Source organism: Passer domesticus, chromosome 4, assembly GCF_036417665.1.
Source record: "Passer domesticus isolate bPasDom1 chromosome 4, bPasDom1.hap1, whole genome shotgun sequence".
In the NCBI taxonomy this organism is placed as follows: domain Eukaryota; kingdom Metazoa; phylum Chordata; class Aves; order Passeriformes; family Passeridae; genus Passer; species Passer domesticus.
The window spans coordinates 44202983-44224355 of record NC_087477.1 but is presented as its reverse complement, the minus strand read 5'-3'; the positions used below and the strand labels follow the sequence as shown (position 1 = coordinate 44224355).

General features: G+C 36.0%; 2 long non-coding RNA genes across 11 annotated transcripts in view; one reads left to right on the top strand and one right to left on the bottom strand.

Moving 5' to 3' along the window:
* The window catches only part of LOC135299107 (uncharacterized), a 50237-nt gene that overhangs the window by 17779 nt on the left and 11085 nt on the right, over positions 1-21373 (top strand). Inside the window, exons 1-3 of one of the 3 annotated variants that reach the window (XR_010361164.1) lie at positions 16257-16601; positions 16931-17055; positions 17697-17887. This is a non-coding gene — a long non-coding RNA (uncharacterized LOC135299107). Of the gene's footprint in view, positions 1-16256; positions 16602-16930; positions 17056-17696; positions 19970-21373 lie in introns of those variants that run through there. The other 2 variants (XR_010361162.1, XR_010361163.1) reach the window with 2 other exon arrangements.
* LOC135299105 (uncharacterized) overlaps positions 871-21373 on the bottom strand; it is a 100310-nt gene continuing 79807 nt past the window's right edge. For 7 of the 8 annotated variants that reach the window (XR_010361155.1, XR_010361160.1, XR_010361158.1 and 4 more), the window contains 5 exons: positions 17946-18071; positions 8813-8873; positions 7513-7749; positions 5948-6227; positions 1457-3727 (listed from right to left, as the gene is read on the bottom strand). This is a non-coding gene — a long non-coding RNA (uncharacterized LOC135299105). The other variant, XR_010361156.1, reaches the window with a different exon arrangement.

Here is a 21373-nt window from a genome sequence, read left to right as displayed (position 1 = left end):
CAGATTTTTTCTTTCCTTTCCCTGAATTCCTTCTAACATCTTGCTGTAAATGTTAATCATTACCCTTTTTGAATATTGGACATTTCACTTGCTTTAAAAAAAAATACATCTGAAATTACATGAATTCATAAGATAATAATACTGTGGAAAAAAATATAGTGCTATCAAAATTTGTATGGATGACACCCAAGCTTTCAGGACTTTACTCCATTTTAAAATGAAAACAACTGTGGTGGAGCATTCCATAGTTTGGTCCAGACGTTTATTTGTCTGTACTTTATACAAGACTTATTCAGGTCTCAGTTTGCCTAACTCAGAGAAATGGTACTCTTGAATTTTTCATGGCTTAGAGCATTTCCTTTCTTTGAGCTTTGGGTAATGGTCTACTTTTTTCATCATTATATTTCCTTTTCTCTATTTTCAATATGCATCTCTGCAAAGCAGGATAGTTGTAATAAAAACAAAAAACCAAAACACAAGCCCACACAAACAAAATCTACCTGGTAACACTAGTACATTTGCATAGCTTTATTCTGATAAATCATTTCTCAGTATTGAGGAAGATAAATTTTTAAAAAAAATAATTTTCATAAATAGGAAAAACTATTGGCCCTGTAAATAAACACCTCTGCTTGTTTTGCCTCTTCTAAAGAAACTGGGAACTAGGTCTTTTAGCAGTGAGTGTAGCCCAGACCATCACCTCTTGCCTCTTCCTTGCAGTATTCTCTGTTGCTGATGATGTTGATCTGGAGGGACTCACAAGAAAGCTTAAAAAAAGTGTCTGTTCTCATCCACTGTCTCATCATCAAACCCTGGCTTGCCTAAGGAACCAGCACACCCACCCTGCTCCCCAACCCCCACCACGCTTACCTAATACTAATCACCAACATTAGACACAAACAGAAAAAAAAAGACCCTTTATTCTCCCTTTTTTGTATATGTAGCTCAAATACAGCCTTATTCACTTTTTCTGGCGTCCCCAGCTGATCTCACTTCTCCGAAGTCTGACTGACCAAATGGGCAGCCTTGTTTTTCCACATTATCAGACAAATGGCATTTGTGACACTGACACTGATCATAAGACCCCAACCCCCTACTTACTCCCCTCCCAGCTGACTAGAATAAAGTCTTGGAAGGGCAAAACTCAGAGAAACTCATGGATTCAGATAAAGGCAGCTTAATAAGTGAAGTAAAATATGTGCACAGACAAAGCAAATAAATGATTTTTCTTGTCTTTGGCAAGCAGATGTCCAGGCAGTTCAGGAAAAAACCCAGCATGTGGAAGATTTACTGGGGAAAATGAAAGCCATTACCATAAATGATCCCACTTCCTCCTGCTTTCCTTTTATAGATGAGCACAATGTCATATGGAGTGGCACCTCCCTTTGGCCAGCTTGGGTCAGCTCTCCGTGTCCACTGCCAGCTTCTTGCCCACTCCCACCCTACAATCTTTGAGGGAGATAGAGCAGGAAAGAGAAAATGCCTTGATGCTGTGCAAGCACTGCTCATCAACAGCCCCAAAATTGGTTTGTTATCAACCCTGTTTCAATCACAAATTCAAAAACACACCACCATACAGGCTGCCATGAAGAAAAATAACTCCATTACAGGCAAAATCAGTCTATGGAAAACTTCAGTGTTACCTATGTTGCTGGAAGGTGTCCAGCTCGAAGTTTGAAAGTTCAGAAGTAAAGTTCACAACTGTTCAAAACAGAGCTGTGGAAAACTTTGAATTATATAAGGGGAACTGATACTTCTTCCTTAACAATGCCTTTCAAAAAACATTATTATTATTATCAGCCTTATCTCTTTCAGTGAGAATGCACCAAAGTACTTTCTACATTATTCTAAATTACAGTACCCCAATTTTAAAGTATAATTCCAAAAGAAAATATGTATAATAGACACATTATTAATAGTGAAAATAAATATAAGGCTAATATATGAAGGAAAATATTGGTTTGATTTCCCAATTTAGCCTTAAAAACTGAACTCTTCCAGCAAACAAAAAAAAATTAGCAGAAGGCAGTTGATATAAGATTCCACTCTATTTCGATAGATGTAAGATGACAATTGTACGTACTGAACAATACATTTGAAATAATAGTAAAGAATAACTACTCCCACCATTTTCCAAATGTCAAAAAAAATGCATTGAGGGAATATTTTAACAGCTTTTTGTAGAAATAAAGGACTCGTCACTGATATTTCAAATGCAGTCATAAACTCAAAGATTACCTACTATGCTTTCTTTCTAATTTTCTTAGAAATTCACAGGAACATGATACCATTGAGTAAAGAATGACAATTTTTCATTGTTTAGGTAATACTAAAATGAAGTTGTTCTCAGCTCTCATTTGTGATCATTTTCCATCAACTTAAAAGTAAAGGGAGCACTTTTCTGGGGAGCATTCACTATCTCATGTTATTCAAAGTGCACACCAGATTCACCCCTCACTGCAGTGGGGTGAACAGAGATCATTCACTGAAACCAGCCTACTTACCAGAGTCAGGAAAGAAGGGTGGGCAAAGAAGATAAAGTTTTTCTTTGTTATACCTCATCTCCCATGGCTATTTTCTTTCTGACTCAGATGCCAAGTTTTCCAGGAGAAATCAGGAAGTATGTTCAGCCAGCTGTCTAAGGTTGTTTAAATAATCACTTCTACTCAAATCAATCACCTAAAGGTACTTAAAATACCCACTCAAAACATTCTTTTTTTCCTATGTATATGTAGATAGACTTGATCATTCCAGGCATCACTGTGTTTTGCTTGTTACGGTTATCTGAAAAATAAGGAAATTTGGTCAAGTTTCTTTTTAGTTCCTACAGGAATGCATTGTTTCAGAAAATTGAGAGTAAATAATTTTGAAAGTGGAGATGATTCTTTTTACCAAATTCAATTATTTCCCCAATAAAATGGAATCATTTTATCTTTCACACTGCAAAGGAGATACCACAATGCTTAACGACCCTTCTGTGTCAAGTACAAGCTTTTTATTTATGGGGCTCTTTCTCTCTGACCCACATAGCAAATAAAACAGTATTTACTATTCTGAAAGACATACCATAGCAATCCTGGTGATAGCTGTCAGTGAAAAGGACAACAAAATGTATTGATGAGATGAATAGCTCATTAGCATTTATTTTTCATGGTCCGTGTGTTCAAATAGCTTTCAAATGATTATAGTGCTCTACAGTTGCATATCACAGCTGGACTTTCAAGTCAGCGATTACAGAATCGGCAACTGATTTGAAAACCATGGCTTCCCATGCCCAATGGAATCCATATTCTCAGTTGTGTTTGTCATTAATTGCTATGTCACTCTAAGTACAGTATTTAATATCAGAAAATGTTCTGTAATCAGTAAACCCTCATGGTTATACAGAGCCTGAGGTACATACAGCATCTCTGAATAAAGACTAACACAGCAACTGTCCAGATGGCTGCTCTGTGCCCTGGGAAGAGGATCTATGAGGAGGATTTATCCTTCCCATAATGTCCATGTTGTCCTTAGGGCCTTCAGTATTCTCATCCTAACATTAGTATTGCACTAACAGAACAAGGGAAAAAGCTTCAGATGCCACAGAGACTGATTCTTTCTCCTTCCATGCAGCCTGTTTTCTCCACAGCTGATCTGTAGCATTGATCCAATCAGCAGAAAGGTGAAACTTTATTGCTTGGCTCAGTAGTGAAATGATGAAGGAGGCATTTTGTAACATTAATATCTGCAGAAGAAGCTGGAGTGAAGTGCTGAACTTACGTGTTAGGAGCACTTTGCAGAACCGGTTCCCCAGTGTTACATGTTGAGAGAAACAACTGCAAGGCATCAACAAGCAACCTGCACATCAGCAGGGTAGTTAGTTGTTCCTTTAGGCCTCTCTATGTCAATTATATTAATAAATACAGATCTCAAAATTAACAGGACATCTTCCTCCAGCAAAGATTTTGAAGTGTGTACAGCAGATGATTATGGGTTTTTTCTCAGCTTCCCCCCAGGTACACTCACCTTTTCATCTGTACTGCCTAATCATTTTCTTGTGAATTTCCAGTATTTTATCAATTGCTTCTTTCAGTTTCTGGGTTTTCTTCATTTATCTTCTAGCTTGTCACCCAGCTGGTTTTTTTTATTATATCTCTGTCCTTTTCTCATAAATTGCTTATCTGCTTTATTTTAGACACCATTGTTTTATTACTTGATTTTTTCATTTTCAAGAGCCATAATCTAGTTTTCACATTCTATTAAGTTCTTTACCCATATAAAACCCAAACATTCTTTCTTAACTTGTCCTCTGTCGAATTCCACAAGGTTCTAAATTTCTCCACAAATTCATGATTTGAAGATGGGAGCAAGGAATTTGCTGCCTGGTACCTTCTTCTAAAGGCAAGAAACCAAATGTTCCAGTATTTGTTTAACAGGAGTATGTTCTGCTATAAAATTCCTCTAATGATAAAGCAGAATGGCATCAGCAAATTGCAAACAAATGCATCTCCAAGGAACCCTCCTATTAGTAATCTATAAGTGTTTTGTCCTTTGTTTTTTTTAAAACACTGGGCTTTACAATTAAAAACAGAAATAAGCAACAAAATTTAAGCTCTGTGTTTGAGTCAGATATCTGAGAGATTTTGACTTGAAAAATTTTTCATTTGGTTTGTTTGTTTGAGACTTAGAACTAATTTCTAGAGAAAATGGGCTGGCATTTTGGTTAAATTGGGAAAATACAGTTTCTATGGGAAACAACAGTAACTCTTCTTTTTCCTTGTGCTTCGATCAGATAATGCTCAAATTGTGGCATCTTCAGATTTGTACATTTGTTCAGAAAAAAAAAATTGAAGTGCTAGAAAGTGATATGGTAAATCTTACAACACAGGAGAGAAAAAAGAACACTTTTGAGCTGAACCCAGAGTTTAAATAGTTCAAGGGATATGCTGTAATATCAAGTGATCTAGTTTGCTTGTTATATGAAATTGTCATTTTTATATCAAAATACAAGTTTGGTATTGGAAAATATCTTGACAGACTGTAAATAAACATTAAAAAATATAATCTTCAGATAATGATCATGATATACAAATACCCATTTTTGATAATAAAACCACATCATCATGGATAAATAGTGCTGCAAAAATAGAAAAGGAGTGTCGGCTGTGTCTATAACATCCCCAATAAATGAGCAGGATATAAGTGATCTTATAGCAAAAATAATAATCTTTGAGTGAAATTCTAGTGTGCCAACATATTTTACAAACACAATTGTACAACTATATAAACAAAAAATAAAAATTTGCTAATATCTTTATTAGAAACATTATTTCTGTGTTGCTGCTTCTAAAAAAATTATGTACTTGCAACTCAATTTTTTCAAAATAATTAAATAATTAATTAATCTAGAGGATTAATTAATCAAAGTAATTAAAGGAAAAATGGAAATAAATTAGACTACAAAAACTTATTGTGAAAAGCACGTTGGTATGTATCCCTTGGTCCTTCTCAAATTTAAGCCTTAACTCTGATGATAGCTTTTGTAATTGATTGGGATATTATTAAGCTGACTGTTGTAAATGGCATAGGATTTTTGTCTATTTTTCAAGACAGTTTTCTCAGACCTTAGGATTCTGGGACACTTTTAAGAGGAGATTAAAAACTTATCTCTCAGGAACAATTTTGATTTAGTGGACCATATATTTTGATGCAGAAATGGCTTAGATAGCATTTTTAGGTGCCTTCTATTGCTATTTTCTAACTTTGTGATCTCCCAGATAGATATTCTGGTTTGCAAGCAGCATCTCTCTTGTGTACTCCCTTGGTTTTCTTTTGGTATTTTTGTTAAGAAATTGTGTTCTTAAGCCCCGTTCGCTTCTGACAGGTAGTGATTGACACATTTATTTTTGACGTATCAATTTGTTCATGCTGCACTTTTAAGAAAATTCTTCTTTCAGATATTTACCTCTTTTCAAGAAATTACTTCTGAGATTACCACATCTCTCTTCATTATCCTATTTCTTTCAGTTTTCAGGATAGCACACCAGGAATCAACCAAACTAGTTTAATCTCCATTTGTCTTCCATATGCCTTATTTAGTATTTCACTTCTTTATTGTTTTGTTTGTTTTGTATTTCCCCTTTGTTATAAGTTATTTTATCTCTTTTCTGGTATTCTAACACAAAGTATTCAGCTGAAATAATGGTTGTTTTTCTTTCTTCTTTAGGTGGATTAGGATGACATTTCTATAAAAAACCACAAGACAATTTATATTTTACTCAATTTAATAATGTTCCCAAAGCAGAGGGCGGGGAATGCATCTATTCAGGAAAACCTTTGAAACTGAGCTAACATGTAGTGTTCCTCCTGAAGTATTCAAATGCGTATCAGTAGATCTAGCAAGGACACACTGTGACATTAAAGAATTGAAAAAAGACCACAGAGATATAGAAAGCTGCCTCCATCACAGTAATTCTATTGGGGTTGTTTTAGTATATTAGTATAATTTTAAATATAATATTAAAAAATTACATTTTGCCACTGTGTGTCTGAGTTAATCAAAATAATCTTTCTTGTAGTCTCCTGAGATTTCAGGTTTGCAGAAATAGTAAGTGAATCATGAAATGGGGTATTTTTCCAACACTAAAATAATTTTTTTCAAACTTTATTGTTCAATTTCAAGGAAAAAGAAAACCAAAGCAACTGCAATAAAACAATCACAAATATTGCAAATATTCCAAAGTATTTAATGGTCTGACTACAACTCTATTTCATTGCACGTGATTTGTAAATAATGCCAAGGATTTTATGCACTAATGTGGACTTGTTCTGAGGCTTACATTTAGGACATATTTTTCCTTTGAATAGTTAGCAATAATGTCCTCAGATGTTCAAAAGAATTCTCTGTTAAGGGATGTGAGATACAAAAGGCCACGGGGTGGAAGGATGGTAGGAGTGATCTCCGACCCATTCTGTATGGTTCTGGACAGGAAGCCTGCACACAGGCCTGCTCTATCTCAGGCATAACTGCACAGTTCCATGCCCAGAGAATCATATTTTTCAAGCTAGTCTGGATTGTGGAATAGGGATTTTTCTTGTCCTCTATGTCATATGTCAGAGGGATTTTCTGATAAAATACTTTAGAGCCATGGACAGAAAATATTTTTTCTGACTGAAAGCATTGTCAATTTACTTTTTTCTCAGTATGAATAATATTTAAAAGGATTCTATTGTTAATGTTAATTTCTATTGTAGAATTGTACTTGGTACTTCTTAACAAGAAATCTGTCCTAAATGGATTTCCTGAAAGTAATTAGCAACTTTAAGCAGCCATCCTAAAGAAAGGCAATGATAAACCAATTCCTAGTGTGGTCACAATTCCCTCTCACAAGAGACATGTGGAGGTATAATACTACATAGAAATATTGTTCTTTTATAGTGATCAGATATTACTTTTTACCTCTATTTAGAATTATAGATCAGGTCTGTGGTTCAGTTATACAAGTGCAATGCCACAGAAGGTTTCATTACCTCTTTCTTTAGGGCCTGCACTTGCTTCTGACTGTTGCTTCAGCACTCTGCTCTATTCGCAGTGTTGATGTAGTCACTTGCAGGATAGACTTTGATTGCCAGCACTGCTTGACTCCTCTAGTCTCAGAGCACTTCAAGAGCAGATGGTATTGGAATTTGATTTTTACGAAGTATTTTTTTCCCTTTTAAACTTGCATCTTCTAAATCCTGAGTTGTTTTAAGCATAAGTTTTTCTTCCTGAAAAATGAAAATAATAGAAAATAAGATTTTCTCTGTGAATGAGACACACACGTGTCATAAGAGATTATTGGAAGGGTTACTAGAAAAATATAATGCATACAACATTGGTCTGACTAAGGATTAAGACATCATTTTGAAAAACTTCTGCTTCTTTATCAAACTGACACATGCATTAAGCCTGGGTCAGTTCTGTGAAACTGCCTTGGGACTACTTTGTATTTAAATATGTTCATGTTGATTTTGAAACACCTCTAAAACACAGGAAATTAAAATATTAATGAAATGCTTGAAAACAACGATTAAGAATTGAATGGGTAGGAAAGCTTTCCTCAATCAAAGACACGGCTTTTAGTAAGACCTGTTAACATGGGACAATTATTCCTAGCTATTGATAAGTGTAGAGTAGATTAAACTATTGAAGAGATTAATGGTCTAGTACTTTTTCTTCAAGGCTATTAACTACTATATTAATGCTCTTTCCACTGCACTAATATTAACTATTCAAACTGTCAGTCCTAGAGTGTATTAATTCTTGGCATGTTCATGTTTAGGGATACAGTCCTGAGGAAGATGGAGACAAAAGAGATTATGATTTTTTTAAACCTTACAGAAAGAAAAAAAATCAAAAATTATTATTGTGTTCAATTTTGGCATATGTAAATGACCACTGGTGTATGCAGCAGCACGAGCCTACATGTGTTGTTTATCCCATTAACAAAATTTGGAGTTTACATCTTTCAAAGAGTTCTAATACATTAAATTTTTAAATCCAAAAGGTGATGGCAACTTCATGCATTTATAGATATTTAATGTAGTTCAAATGCAAATATGTAACACCTATCTAATGACATTTAAGAATTATATAAGTGATTATCTTCTTCGTGATCAATTTTCTTTGAGACATTGTCTGGTAGGTACCTAGGGTTTGAAAAATGTTCAAAACAGTGCTTTTTCCTTTGATTCTACCTTGCTTTTCTTGATCTTCAAATGGTATTTTGTGTTCTTCATCACAGTTAAAAATTTGATGTTTTGTGAAACACAGGGTTATGCAATTACTCACCTATCTGGGACAGGATCCTGTGGGCAATTTAGGCTTAGAAAAGTTTGGAGCCATTGTTTCTCTGTAAAGTACAAAAAAAGCTATCATCTCTAAGCCAATAATATTAGACTAAATTAAATTAAAAGTACAGAAAGTTCTCCTGAGGAAAGTTCTGGTCTCTGTGAGTTTATGGAAAAGATAAAACATAAAAAGGACTTAAAGAAAAGAGGACTATAGTAGAGAAATAAAATGCTTTCAGCAGTCGTGACAGGTTTCTGATAACATTGAACAGATTTTCTTTTGGTGGTGGGTTTTATAACCTCCAAGAAAAATGTACTTTTATAAGGTATAAAAGACAAATTATAAAAGCCTCACAGCTGACCAATCTGCTTCTTATTTACTTCCTATGTCAATACAGGGCTCCATTATGTAGCCAGATTCTGTCTAAGTCTGATTGACAATATCTACAGAAAAAGATCTGAAACAAAATCTATGGAAAATTATAATTTATCTGTGTATAATCTCAGTGGTTATGTATAGGCTCATTCTCATTTCATTTGAATGATATAAATTTGCAAGAAACATTTTGGAAGCCCCTTGGTGCAGAGAGACAAGGTGTGGCTTTCAAAGTGTTTCTAAGGCATAGGGCACAAAAATGACAGACAGGAAAAGAAATGATATATTCTGACCAGCAGTGAGGTTTAGTTATGGAGATGTATGTTTGTCACTTTCAGCACTGCAGGAGCCCTTCAGACAGTCATGTACTGACAAGCATGAAAGCACACTGACGTGGAAAGAGTCCTTCAGGGAGAAACTGAAAAAGCAATCTTATGGGCTGGTCTTTTCCATAAAGATTTATTTTATTTTATTCAGATTTTTTTAAATACAAAGTTGCTAAACATCAAGGAAAATGGAGGATCTACAAACTACCAGGTCACCAGTGCATTAAACAGACTTATAAAAGCTTAATCAGGCTCCCCAGGCCATGATTCACTTGTGCTTTTCACATATGCATTTTACAGTGATTCTGCAGATTGTTCTGACTAGGTATCATAGCTTCTGACCTAATTTTTCTTTCTTTCCCTTTAAATATATAATGAGACACTTGATAAGTCTGTTTGATACAGATTGAACAGGAGTTGTTTTGAATTTTCTGACAGCATAATTTTTTTCTGAATTACACATGTCTCATAGGCATCTGTGCCTGGTGTCCTATTGAGACACAGAATGAATCGTTTTCCCCAAAACAGATAAGTAATGACAAATCTAATTGTCACCCTAAGTATAAGATTACCCATTGAACTTGGCCACACAGCTCAGTAACTTGTTAATGAAATAGGAAATGGCTGTCTACAGTGGTATGCTGTGTAGTAAACCTTGGAATCTCAGAGAAAGCATTGAATTGCAGCTCTGTATGGGGAGGAGGATGATGCCCAGCACATTGCTGTGTGCTGTGAGAGAGAATATTACCACAGCTCCTCCTCTAGCTCAGCAAGATGCATTGGCACACCCCGGATGAAGTCACCAGAATTTATAGCATCGAAACACCCAGCAAAGCTCTGAAGTGCCTACATTTCTGCTGTTCAGGGTGACAGAAATGCCTACAGTAAAGCTGCCCTTTTTCTATGATGCATCTCAGTGACAGCGGGATACAGAGATTAGACGTCTAGGGTAGGACCTTGTAGATGAGCTCAAAGCAATCTGAAGCCTTTGCGAAAAAAACCCCACAATTGTCCACTTCTGCCACAGAGCACAGCTGCAGAGCTGACAGGGTGCTCAGCCAGGACTCAGTTAATGTCTCTTCCATATCTGATTGCATTTTGATGGAAGTATTTTCCATCTCAGCAGAGCGCCCTAATTGCAATGTTACCAGATAGTCAGGGACATATCTCTCTTGCTCTGAGTTTCTCCAGCTGAAGGTTTTCAATTAATTACCCTAGCAGAAAGTAATGAAATAATCACTGGGACAAAGAGAAAGGAGAGGGAAGAAACAAAAGGTTGATTCATGTGCAGGCTCCAGTTCTTGCTCCAATGAACACTAAAGCCTCTTAATTGAAAAGCAGCATTTTACACAGGAGAGAAATTTACCCTGGAATACAGCTTGGCCTCATGGTTAGGCTGTTTGGTCACATATTAGCATAGACAAGCTCTGCTGACTTATTTGAGCTTATAACTGTACTGGTTGAGCCAGCTACTGGGGGGCAGAGGAGGTGAAGGAAAGGAGCTCCTTCTTGCCTTTCCCTGCCCTTGTTATTCTTCTCTGCCTCGTGTTCCCTAAAAGCCCAAATATATTGTTTTCTATTGAGAACATAAATAAGACAGTAGAACATACATGAGCAGTCATTGCTTCAATCTTTCTGTCAAATATAGCCCCCCATGAATTTTAGAAATGCACAGTTTTTGGAGTAGTGCAAATGTGAAGCTAATTGCAATCATTCCCCCACCAGTCTAGTGGAGGTGGTTGCATCTGTTCATCCAGCTTCTAAAAGGTAATTTCAATACAATATGAAAATGTATCAGCAATACAAAATCATGCTGGAATGAAAGTCATTGATATAGTCAATAAAATTTCAATCAGACTGTATTTAAGGTAGTGTTAAGCCAGTGGCATTAAGCCAGTGGCACAATGAAGTGGATGTCAATGTAATCTCCTGCCTGTTGAGTTTTTGTATAATTGCTCTTAATATTTGAATAAACAGATCTTTTGCAACTCAGTAATGAATGAATTATATATTGTCAGGATTCAGAAGGCAGTTAAACGATGCAAATTTACTGTGTCCTGTGGCCTATATACTGTCCATATTCATCAGCCTCAAGGCTACATTGACTGCACTTCAAGTGAATTTGAATGCAGTCTCCCAGTTGCACCTTCAATTGTCTCAAATCACTGCATGCTTCAGTGGAGTTGTATCAACACAATACCTATTTCTATTTTTCTTTAGCTGAAATCACTCAGAGAGAGTAATCATTGTGCAAAACCACTTTCATTTACAAATAAAATATAATGTGAGACAATGTGATTGCATGAAAACTTTATGTGATCCAGACTGTAGCATGTCATTTCTTTCACCTGTAAACTTAAACTTGTCAGATCACAAAAAATATTAACAGCTTTGAAATTAGGCAATGCTTAATTCAGGTTTCGGCTTAAAGACACAAATATTAACTACAGTTACTATTCAGATATAATCAGGGTACCCCTGACAATATAGAGAAGAATATTAAGACCAAAAAAAAAACCACTATCAAAATAAGTTAAAATATTCTCCACTAAAAAACCCCACATAGAAGACTGTGCAGTCAATAAAAAAAAATTAATAGGAGGATTTTGGTTGTTAAAATTATTATACCCATGTCTATAACACCAGTCATAGGCAGAATATTAAGAACAGTTGCTTGGACTGGAGTAAAGGTTACCACTCACTTTCTAGGCACTCTGCCATAAAATCATAGAATGGTTTGGAATGGAAGGGACATTTAAAGGTCATCTAGAACCAGTTCTCTGCAATGACATGGGATATCTTCAACTCAATCTGGTTGCTCAGAGCCTCATCTAAACTGACTTTGAAAGTTTCCAGGGATGGGGCATCTACAATCTCTCCAAGCAACCTCTGCCAGTGCTTCAGCACCCTCATTGTAAAACATTTTTTCCTTATTAGTCTGAGGCTACCCATCTTTAGTTTAAAACCATTACCCCTTGTCCTGTTCCTGAAGGCCCTGCTAAAAAATCTGTCTCCATCTTTCTTATAAGCCCCATTTAAATACTGGAAGGCTGCTGTAATGTCACCCCAGAGTTTTCTCCAGGTTGAGCAACTCCAGCTCTCTCAACCTTTTCTCATAGGAGAAAAGCCCTCTGACTGTTTCTGTGACCCTGCTCTGGACTCACTCTAACAGGTAGAGTTAGACTCACTCTAACTCTCCATGGCTGTCCTGCACTGGGTATGACAGAAATAGATGTAGCAATGCATGTGAAGTCTCACCAGAGAAGAGCAGAACAGAGCAGAGGTGCAGAATCCCTTCCCTCAACCTGCCGGCTGGTGGTGTCCCTCCACCTTTCAGAGATCAGAGTTCCCAGTGAGAAAATAGTAACACTTATTCATCTGCTCACAGTTGCGTAATTGATGAAAATAATGTAGAGAATATTATGTAAGGGAGGAGGGAAGAGGAGTAGGAATATTTGCCATTTTAGATTTAATTTTCTACATTTCTTAGCATGCATGGAAGTAACCATTTGTATGTCAACCTGAATATTTATTCTGCATTTTTGATCATTTAGTTCTTCTTGAGAACATTCATAATCAAACTGATTGAGAGTCTGACCTGGAACAGAGACTAGAGAATATAGTAGGTATTTGTTAAAAGGCCTCAATGGATACACCTTGAGCAGTACAAGACCCTGGCCAGGGCTGCACCCAGGATGGATACAAAATGGTCACAAAATGGACGACCAGTCACAAGGTCTCACACTTTTATAAGTTTTGGTCCATTTTCATATTGGAGTTAATTGTCCAATAATAGCTTTATATTATGAAGTCCTATCCTCCTTCCTTTTCTCTCTTCAATTCACCATTGTTTATACCTTTTGTCCTGAAACATATAACGGTTGCTGTCCTTGGTCTCAAGCTGGAAAAGGATTGTTTTGTCTACCCACCCTGTGAAGAGAACCTACTAACACTTAAAATGAAGCTCAGAGCTACAGGTCTAGGCAGCACAGAATCTGAAAAATACGGAAGTTAAAACTTAAGGCATCATTTCCCCACCTAAAACGTCCAATACCTTCCCATCAAGACCACTTCTTTTTCTATTGTACAATGATTATATTTTTCTGACCATGGGTCTTGGTTTAGTTAAAAACTGGCTTCTAATTCAATGCAAATATGTGTTTTGTTTTCCTTCCTGCTAATATATTCACAACCCTGCTTAAGTAAATTTGTTTTACACCCAAAGATGATTCCAAATACTATTGCCATTTAGTTCCTTTCAAATATTTCCTTTAAATTTCTTAAATATTGCAGTGACTGTTTCTTTCCAGTCTCTTATGCCTACAGATTAATCACACCTATTATACTGTACTGGACAATCGTCTTCACTTCCATTAATTTCTTCTGGAAGAATCAGCCTTCTTATGTATCCTAGTATACATGTCATCTAATTTTTTCTCAATCTTCTCTAAATACATCTATTTTTCTCTATTACAAATAGCGTTATATATATCTAATTAATTCACACTGGCAAATCTCTCTTTTCTAGTACTGCTTGGGTAATGGAAACTGATACATAAATAAGAACAGTGACTTTGGCTCGCTGTTGCTTGTTACAATTGCCTCATTAATGTTTGGTTTTTTTTCCATTCCCTGGTTAAATTTTTACACCCTGACTATTCAAACGGGGCATAAAGTACTAATTATTTTTCTTGTTACATCATTTTTTATATTGTTGCATTCACACATATCAGAATTAATACTGCATGACTCAGGGGAACAGTTCTCCACAAAGGGTGAAATAACACCAGCGACCAAAACATTGCTTTTTAGCCGATAAATGCTTATGTAAGTAGCAAATGAATTATTAGAAAAAAGAGTTGATTAATGAAGAATTTTCACATGTGAAAGCTAAGTTTTTTATTGCTATTATTTGAAATAAAAAGCCTAATCAAGTCTACAGAAACCTAATTGGGAGCTGCATAATAGATGTTATGCTAGCAAAGGGTCAGCTGAGTTTTCACTGAAGACAACTGCAATATTTTATTTGTTCTAACATGAATAGCCTTAGATGATAAAGACATTTCATTACATGCTTGCATAATATGTTCCTTCTTGTTGCAGGCATGAAAGAAAAAGCTGCTTTTCTAAGAATGAGCTCATTCAAATACAAAAAAATGAAACTATTTAACTGCAGATGATACACAGAATTCTTATTCTGCTTAGTACATGACAGGTAGAGAAAGAGTAAATACTAGATTAACATTTCTCCTATCTTGAATTTTCTTTGTTTTTAAAGCTCCCAGGAATGCTTGTGAAGGTTGTAACTGTAGAAGTAGAAGTGATTCCTTTTATGTGTTACTGTTGATGTACAATTTATACTATCCTAAGAGGGGTACTCCTCAGCTTCTCTTTATAATTCATTAACTTTTTGGTAAGAATTAGACAGATATATCATTTTAGATAGAGAGATAAATATAAAATATATAATCAATATGATAATGGCCAAAGTGATTTTTTTAACACAGAGTTACTTTTGTCTGTATCTGATTCCTGGGAATCAGTTACACAGCTGGGAACTATTGCCTCTGGCAGCAAATTTCAGTTAATGATTTGAAAATAGTTGGCCAGTGCAAGATATTAAGTATAGCAGTGTCTGAATGACTTGTTACAGCTTCATTATGACTCCAGAAATACTGGCAGCTATTCAGCTACTTCTTAGATGTCATATTGTGGTGGTGTAGCTTCTGAAATGGTGAGCAGAACAAGTTTTATCCTTTAAAACATCCAACATTATGTTGGAGGCCCCATGCTACAAAATATCTAATAGCCTTCCAATCAGTGGGATATCTGGGCCCTTCTTAGACAACAGCTTAAATTGAAATTTATGTTGTTATTGTCTCAAGGTAGAAGCGAGGATGAAAAAATCCACACTTTTCTTCTTATAATATGCAAGAGGTTACAGTTAATTTCTGCAGGAACTTATATTCTAAATGAAAAATACTTCAAACGTAATGTAGAAACAAAGAGCTTGGAGGAAAGGAGTGCTGGCGTTAACATCCCTGACAATAAACAAACTAAATGGGTATTCATCTTTATGGCTGTGAGTCACTAGAAAGATTTTTTTTTTTAATATATATTTAAATAGTTGTGCATGAGTGGATGAATACATATTTATGAAACAAATCGTTAAGATTGGCACAACAGACCCAAAATAGCAGATTCTATTATTCTCCCCTTTTTATAGGTATTCTCCCCTTTTTATAGGTATTCTAAGTACTAAAAAAAGGTCTTAATTAAGCTGTTGTTTACCAAATCCAGTATATACTATGGTACAATAATATGGCACGCACAGTGTGTGTTTGAGTGCCTGTAAAGTCTCCCCACCCTGGCCTCTCTCCCTTGGTAAATTCAATGAACTGAGCTTAGCAGCACGATGCTGGTTTTGGCATGCCACTGTTGAAGGGCTCACTTGTAAGTGCTGTATGAGAACTGGATGCCATTCTCTAAACTAAAAATTCTTCCTCCTCAGGGAGGAATTTCCTGCAAGAATTTAAGTATAAGGGTGAAAAAATATTTTTTAAACAAGTGCCACTAGGCACTAATGGCAACAGGAATTAGGTGACCAAAAAAAGATGGTAGACTACACATGGCTGGGAGCCTCTGGCTCTTAGGCTCTGAGGACAAGCTGTGGAGACTTGGCTGAATTTCACCTATCTAGTACCTGATTTCCTGCACTTCTCCTCACAGACGATAATCACTTGTGTGTGTGTCTGTATGTGTCTGTGTGCTTAATTCAAGGCCTATGAAATAATGGAAGGGCACTACAGGCAGATTCTGAAAAGTGGGTCATGAAGTTGGTGGGTGTGTGACCCCACAGGCCACACATGTGAGGAGGGTGGAGAACACAAGGCCTCCTCAGCTCGTGCTGGAAATTCTGTCTGACAGAGAAAAAGACAAACCTGTAACAAGCTTGTCTTTGATGTCTGCTGTGGGACTTCCTTGGCCAGTGTTATAGCTCCAGCCTGAGGCCGGAAAATGCTGGATGACATGGGCCAAAAATCTTGTGCCTTGCTAAGCACTGAGCAGTGAAGACATAAATCATTGAGGTAACACCAATGGTAGCTGGAGCTAATAATACGAGGAAAGCTTCAAGCAATGGGAAGAAAAAAGGGAATACTTACTCAAGGGTATTATTTAAAAATAACAAATGGATAAAAGAAGTAATATAACCAACTTTTTTTCTTTAAATAATTACAATTGAGTTGCAGTGTTACTGAGTGACTCCCAGTAAGCAAGAGAGTTACGTGGCCTGCATTCAAGGCCATGGCTGTAAGTGCTTATTTGCGCATGGAGGCAGCATTTTACATATCATTATGGAAAAGAAACATTGTATTTTCCCATTTTATCCATGCATCTTTAACTGTGTACCCACTAGGAGACATCATAAGAATGCAGCAAAGGACCCTGAAAATGCCTACGCACCACACCTCAGGATACTCTTCAGGACATGAATGCCAGTGACAATGCTAGGACAGCACACTAAATTTTAGTAAATAACTGGTAAGTACATACAAGTATTTAGACTCAGAAAGATTTCTTATCTTTGGGATTTATTTTCTACAGTGCAGGGGAAAAGTTAGATCTATTTTTAGTTAATATAAAAGCTTTGCTCCTCCATATCCAAAAGCTCCGTAAATTCAGAAGTCTGGTATTGATTTTTTGGAGATCATTTGCTGTAAATTATTCACATGGAACAATTGACAGTAAATGTAATGAATGGGCACTTATAGAATGCTCAGAATACTTCTATAATGTAAAAGGAACTGAAAAGGGATCCATTTTAACACAGGGTTTAATTCAGTTAACAGAATAACCTGGCTAGGTCATAGCCAACATATATCATTTTCTCAGTCTGTAGTTATTAAGTCATTCTTATTACATCATTCAGGTAAAATATAAAAGCAAATTCTTGCTTTTTCAGTGAAAAGTAGCTCTTCCATCCTCTGGCAGCCAGAATTTAAACTATAATAAATCAATCCTTAATGTAATTCCGTTGCTACAATCTAAACTACTTTAGAATTAGAATTTTAAAGTTTGTCTTTAAAAGGCATTTTGTGAGGAGATCTTGCGGGTATCCTTATCTTTTTGCTTTAACCCAGCACCTTCCCAGAAGCATGCTTTAAAGCACTTTTTTCTTACAGAGCTGGGCTTGTGGGCTGACCCCATTGCAAGGCTCATCAGAATGGGTGATGGTAGCCACAGCGTAGAAGATGGCAGTTTTGCAACACCGTCCCTTTCATCCTTCAAAGGCCACATGCTTCTACAGGACAATATTAACCTCAGAACAGGGAGGATCAAGAAGGGGAGCCTTTGCAAGGTCGTGAGCAACCAGGTCATTCTACCACCAAGTTGGGTCTCTGTTTCAATTTGAAACACTTAGGGCAGCTCACCTGAAAGAGAAGGGTGAGGTTCTGGAGATCTTGGGAATTGGGTTCTTTCACAGTAGGACACTGTGTCCAGAGTGATGAAGGCATGACGGGTGCAGCAGTGCAATGTTGGGCAGCCTATGCTGAGACCTGTGTGGGGAAGAGAGTGGCAGCTTAGAAAAATTACATGGCTTTGGCTATACTGTTCAGTGGCAGCATTCTCTACCTTAAGATGTATCTCCTGTGCCAGAAAACAAGAATTGTTTGATACTGATAGTCTTAGCTGACCTGTATCAGCCACTATTTTAAAAATGCAACAGAACAAACATTTATGTGCTGGGCATATGCCATGGCCTTGTCACATTTGCTTGGATAAAGTAGCCTTTTCTGCTAAACATTACCTTGAATTGTAACCATTTACTTTATATAAGCACTTCTCTTGACATAAGACACACTATCACACATTGACCTGCAAAACAATGGGAGAGATGCACCAGGCAAAGTGCTATGTGAAGGAATATGTGATTTCCTACCCATCACATACACACATATGAATCCAGGTCTGCTAGAAAATCTGAATCAGGTTTGTGTCTCCAGAATGACTAGAATGTCTGCTTTCATTCTTTCTCAGTCTGTGTCAAACAAAAGTATTTCTTTCATCTAAATATCATGTTTTCCTTGTCTAGCCTAGTAGTTTATGCTCACTCTATGTTATAAACTACTTTTCTTCTGTGTTAGGGCTAAACTTACTCAATGTTTATAAATGCCTTCCTTAATGCAAATGTATTCTTGAATTAAGACTGAACAGTGATAAAAACTGAGTGCATAAACATTGAACACAAAGTCAACCTCAGATATTTAAAAAGCATTCTTACATCTTATTTTTTGTATAGCATGCTATTCCTGATAGTCAATGAATCCCTAGCTTTATCATGGTTTAGCAGGTTGTGTCAGAATAACCACTCCTTTCTTCCAATCAAAATTCTAGATAAGATGGAGACCTTTCTTGGAGGAGATCCAAATTTTTCATATATGTATAAAGCTATGGTTTTGTTGAACAGACTGTTCATAGGAGGATTGTGTCCAGAAGAAAAGCATGTCTTCCAGTACAACACTTTTTTCTAACAGTTTGAAGTCCCTTGACAAATGTTTTAGCTATGCAAAACTCCCAAAAGAGACACAGTTTATTGTGCAAAGAGTACAACATTTTGTGTATGCTTATTGCAAGAGTAAATCAAATGATATGTCAAACAAATTCATTGCTATGGCAATCACTGGCAGGGCAAGGCCAATATCAGGCAAGAGAAAAAAAAGAATATAAGCAACCCATCTAACTGGCAAGTATAACAAATGGAGACTAGTAAATTCTACATTTTTCTGCCAGAACAATTTCTTTTTCAGAATGCTTATTCATAAACAGTAATACAAAATGTGTCATGGAATCGCTGAAACTGGAAAGGAGATTTTCTACTTCATCCTTCTGTGAGGAGCAAGGCCCAAATGCAGGTTGCTCCGGGCCATGTCCAGTCAGGTATTAAACAGACTTAAGGATGGAGATTCCACAACCAACCTAGGTAACCCATTCCAGTGTTCAATCACCCTTAAAAAAAGAAAGTATTTTTCCTTTGAAATTCCGACATTTCAATTTATGCCTTTCATCCTTTCATGTAGATATCACTAAGAAAAGTCTGGATCTGGCTCCTGTATTCTCTGACCCTATTAGGCATTTGCACACATTGATAAGGTGCTCCTAAACCTTCCCTTCTTTGGGCTAACAAGTCCTTGGTCTCAGCCTCTCCTTTTATGAGAGATTCTCCAGTGTCTAATACACCTCTCATAATTATGGGAGAAAAATATTTTAAAATAATATTGCATACATATTTATTCCTTTGGCAAATATTGTCATAATTCATATTGGGAAATATTTATATATACTTTATAGCTGAAAGTAGTTTTTCCTTTGTTCTTTAGCACGTTTACCCAAATTCTGGCATAGCTTTTTCCAGAAGATTTTTTATTGTTTTATAAATCATGCCTCTGAACCTACTTAGGACCTTTTCTTTTTTCTTTTTTTTTTACCACAAATGGTGCATTTCCTTGTGCTCTGTTAAGCAAGTAGAATTTCTCCTAGAAAGGTACAGTCATACTTGTCATACTAATGTTTCTGTTTTCCTCATGCACTGCAGGAAAAAACAAACAGTGGAAAAAAACAACAGACAAATCTCTTTTCCTTTTAGAGCTCAAGCTTGTGCCTGAAGCAATAAGTCTTGTCATCCTCAAAGACTTAGTCATTACTTGTTGAGCTCATTATTATTTTAAGCTGGTTTATTCTATAGAAAAATGAGTCCCAGTTGCACAAGAACCTTTGCCACTCATATGTTGCAAAAATATGTATACATATAAGAGTACATATTTTCCTATTCCAGCCTCCACTAAATCTAATTTCTTTTTAAGTCCCTAAAATTATCACTGCTATTTAATTTAAACTCAGCTCCCAGCTATTAGTAAGCAATGATTTATTTTTTAAGTGCAAAGTTCTATAAAAAAGTGATGTCCAGTGAATATAAAATTCTCCTTCTAATTTGCACTGCATTGCCAGTTTCTCCATTTAAATCTTACCTGAAAACCTTAGTGTGCTCTGCAACTTCTGTTTAATTCTGTGTCTGGTGCATTGTGATGATATGTAGGGTTGATGATATAAAAATAACCAATTTGTGTTTTATTTTTGCCTGAAATTCTTTCCATATTTTATCTTAGCACTGAGAGATGCAAAGGTAAGTAAGTTTGTGGGTTTTTTTTCTTTTGGTCTGTTCAAGGCAGAACCACAAAGCTATTTAGCCATAGTTTTAGGCTTATTTTATGTTTGAAAATCAAAATGATTTATTCAAATGACAAAAAAAAGGGGGAAAAAGGAACTTTTCACATTTTGACTGTGTTTGATGTAGAGGCTCCTTGACTATTGTGTTGAAAATGTTAAGGATCAGTATTTTACATAATGTGCTAAACATATATCTTGCAAAATACTCTCAATGTCCTAGGAAGATGTCATGATCCTTGTGGTACCATATCTATGTAAGGAAGAAGTAATGGAGAATGGGAAATTTCTGCCTAAACAGCTTCCACTGTTTACCTACCTAAGCTTTCTGGGGATTTCACCCCATTACTGTCATAATAACCATGAGGTTCAAATATTGCCCTTTTAAAATTTAAGAACTATCTTGGCTAATGAAATTTGAATACAAATTCTGTTGCAAGACATGAGATTTTTAGTGCTTACAGCAAATATATGAACAAATGGACATTTTAGACCATATTCTGGCACATGAATCTGGAGATTACATTTGAATTGAGCTCCATTTGCATATCTTCTACACTGATCATGACAATAAATTGCACATCAAAACAGCACCTTGTTTGTCAAATCCTTATCAGCCTATAAAACACCTATCAAT